This window comes from Amblyomma americanum, chromosome 2 (assembly GCF_052857255.1).
Source record: "Amblyomma americanum isolate KBUSLIRL-KWMA chromosome 2, ASM5285725v1, whole genome shotgun sequence".
In the NCBI taxonomy this organism is placed as follows: Eukaryota; Metazoa; Arthropoda; class Arachnida; order Ixodida; family Ixodidae; genus Amblyomma; species Amblyomma americanum.
This window is the reverse complement of record NC_135498.1, coordinates 45,292,034-45,295,556: the sequence shown is the minus strand read 5'-3', so window position 1 is coordinate 45,295,556 and position 3,523 is coordinate 45,292,034. Positions and strand designations below refer to the sequence as shown.

The window sequence follows — 3,523 nt, the reverse complement described above, 5'->3', positions numbered from 1 at the left end:
CCACGGAGGACTTCTTTTCGCCATTCTCGACGCGCCGGATAAGCTCAAGCTTTGTTGCGAAGCCCAGATTCTTTCTTTACGCCCGTAGATGTCAGCTCACTAGATGACAGCAGTCACGCACGCTACAATAGGCGCGTTGAAACAAAGACACAATCACAAGAAAATGCGCCAGGCCCCGCACTGGCCGATGGAGTCGATTGGCGTCGGTCGAGGAGGCACAAAGAGAAATGAAGGAGAGAGAGGGAGAAAACTCAGCGGAAATGCGCCGTTGCTGCTAGTTGTGACTCGCCGCGGTGGCTCAGTGGTTAGGGCGCTCGGCTACTGATCCAGAGTTCCCGGGTTCGAACCCGGCCGCGGCGGTAGAGTTTCATGGAGACGAAATGCAAAAGGCGCCTGTGTGCTGTGCGATGTCAGTGAATGTTAAAGATCCCCAGGTGGCCGAAATTGTTCCGGAGCCCTCCACTACGGCACCTCTTCCTCTTTCTTCTTTCACTCCCAGCTTCCTCTCTTCTCTTACTGCGCGGTTCAGGTGTCCGCCGAGATGTGAGACAGATACTGAACCATTTCTTTTCCCCCAAAACCAATTTTGCTAGTTGTGCCAGTCATGGGGCGCTGCGGGTGCACCCACTGCCTGGTTCGTGGCCTTTCGAGATCGGCTCCAGCGCCGCGCGCGTGCGGGGACCGCAGCTTCGCAGGGGGGCGCTGCAGGCCAATGAAAAGTCCTAGTGATAAGAGAGGTACAGATTAGGCGGAAATGTTGAGCAACAACTACCGGGTTTAATGTATGCGGACGATATTGTACTGTTAGCAGATAGCCAGGAAAATTTGGAAACTGGTTAATTGCTGTGGAGACGAAGGAGACAGTCTAGGTTTGGTGTGATGTTTTTCGACGATACAACTGATCAGGTGCTTGCAATACAAGGCTACGAAATACCCCTAGTGGCCGAATACAAATATCTCGGGGTATGCGTAAACGAAGGGCAGATGTACACGGAGAAGCACGAACAGTCTCTCAGAGCAAAAGGGCGAACAGATGCTGTAATAATGAAACACACAGGGCATTATGGGGGTACAACAAATATGAAGTACTGAGAGGTATTTGGAAAGGAGTAATGGTGCCGGGGCCTAGTTTCTGGAATGCGGTTCTGTGCTTAAAGGGTCACTGAAAAGGGTGTTTGAGGTTGGCTATAAAATGCTGGCAGTATGTAGAGTACAGACGAACGAGCGTTTATGCCGCGCACAAGACCTCAAAAGCGAGCCGATAATTTACAAAACAGTTTTTAAAACTTCCGGTCCGCGCCTACCGGCGACCTGCGGTGCTGGACTTTCACCCGAATCCGCGCTCGTTACGTCAGCAGCGGACTGCAATCATTGGTTCGCGCACGTCGGAAGCCTGCGGAGGGGGCGAGTGTGAGGGGCCGGCGGAGGAGCGTCGACATTTCAGCGTGCAAAAAGTGACGAGATAAGAGGGGAAAGCGTGAAGACGCGGAATTTCAAATTTTGACAACAGATAAATCAGCTTCTATGAAGCGCATCTAAAAAATTCTTGCTGGCGAATATTTGTGAAGCGGCGTCCTTTAGCATCCCAGGCACATCGCATCTTTGTTCAGTTGAGATTAGAAGTAAATCAGAAAGCTGTTGGAAGATTAGCACTAGGTGCCCACAAAAAATCGCAAACGAGGCAGTACACGGAGATATGGGGTGGGCATCGTTTGAAGCACGGGAAGCTCAGAGTAAAATACTATATGAAGAAAGCCCGAGGAAATTGGACGATAAAAGGTGGGAAGCTAAGGTATTTAAATACCTATATAGAAAGAGCATTGACTCACAATGGCGGAAAAGAAATAGCTAACCAGTACAGTAAGTATGCGGATACGAGGCCGGAGAAAGAAAGAGAATTAAACGACAGGTTAGAAACGCGGAAGGCAAAAATTGGATAGATTCAATGGAAAAGAAGCATAGTGTAGAACTTTATCGATACTGGAAAAGGCAGATCAGGATGGAAGCATTTTATGATAACTCAAGAGGCAGTGCCTTACTCTTTGAAGCTAGGTCAGGGTGTTTCATAAATAAATTTAACGAAGACGGCACATGTGCTGTGCTTGGTAAATCTGTAGAAACAATAGAACACCTCATACTAAAATGTGATGGTATCCATCCCTATGTCGATGCAGACACAGTCACTCTTCCTGAGGCCCTAGGGTTTAGAGATAACAATGGTCTTGTAAATAAACCTGCGGTGGAAATTAGCAAAAAGCGATTGGAAGATTGCTGGCTCAAACGCAGAGATTTGACATAAGGTTAGAAGTGTAGGAAGACGCATTTAAAGAAAATTTCGAATTTTAAAAACTGTACAACACAGTTAAACAAAAATTAAAAAAGCTGAGCATGGTGGAAACTGCCACCACCCCGTTTCAAAGCGGACGTTCCTACATTCCATCCACCCAAGTAGGGTGCCTGGATGTGCCCCCTCGCCCTCGCTCCGTTCAGGTTGGTGATAGGGTGTGGACATTCTTCGAAGGACCTGTTGCCTCTCCGACCGTTTTTTTTTTCAGTTCCGTCTGGACCTCCGGGGAGAACGGATGTCAGAAGCTTCTCCTCCCTGCGAAGTGTTCGCGCCTCTTGACGACACCGTCACGCCCCAGCCCTTGCCGCGCCCGGCACACCCTCCTGCCCCCCTAAAGCAGAAGGAGCGGGACCGCATCAACGCGCTCCTCAGGAGCTGCAGGGAGGTTGCCCTCCGCCTACCCCACTGCACCTCTACTACCCGGCTCCTCAACCTCGGTACCCACAACACGTTTGAGGAGCTGGTAGAAGCCACCCTAACAGCACAGCTGACTCGCCTGTCGAGTACAGCGGCAGGCCGCACTCACTCTGTCCAGACCTACGCTCCCATCTCTTCATCCTTCCCATACCTAAGAACATGCACCCCGAGCACAACGGAAAACGCAGGACAGCCCGCGTCAAAGCCCTGCACAAGCTCTACGGCAACAGTCCCGAGGTAGCCTACGTGGACGCGGCAGCGTACTCGTCAGGCTCCCGCTTGGTTCTCGCCGTCGCTAATTCTCAGGCCCGACTAATCGCATCAGGATCCGTCACCACAGACTCATCGGAAATTGCAGAGGAAGCGGCCATTGCACTCGCTCTTGCCTCCACCTCTGCCACCAAAATTCTCTCCGACTCAAAATCCGCCCTATCCAATTTCGCCAAAGGCCTGATACCCCGCACCGCGGCTCGGCTTCTACTCTTCTGGCACCCCACCCACCCCGTAACCCTTATCTGGACCCCCGCACACGCAGGCCTCCCGGGTAACGAGGAGGTCCACTCCCTCGCCCGAGGTCTCACTTTCCGGACCGGAGTTGGGCCTCCTTCGCCCTCCCGGGAGCATCTGCTTACGTTCAAAGATATTCTTGCCTACTACCGAGATACCCGGCGCGTTTGCGCACCGCCGGCTCCCTCCCTAACCTTAACCCAGGCCTCCCACTGGCGCCGACTCCAGACCCGAACTGCTCCCTACCCTATT

At 52.0% G+C, this 3,523-nt stretch overlaps 1 non-coding gene across 1 annotated transcript; it reads left to right on the top strand.

The window, feature by feature from the left end:
- The first annotated feature begins 287 nt into the window (after nucleotides 1-287).
- TRNAS-ACU (transfer RNA serine (anticodon ACU)) lies at nucleotides 288-359 on the top strand. The gene has a single exon. It is a non-coding gene; the product is annotated as a tRNA-Ser (tRNA).
- Nucleotides 360-3,523: the final 3,164 nt, after the last annotated feature.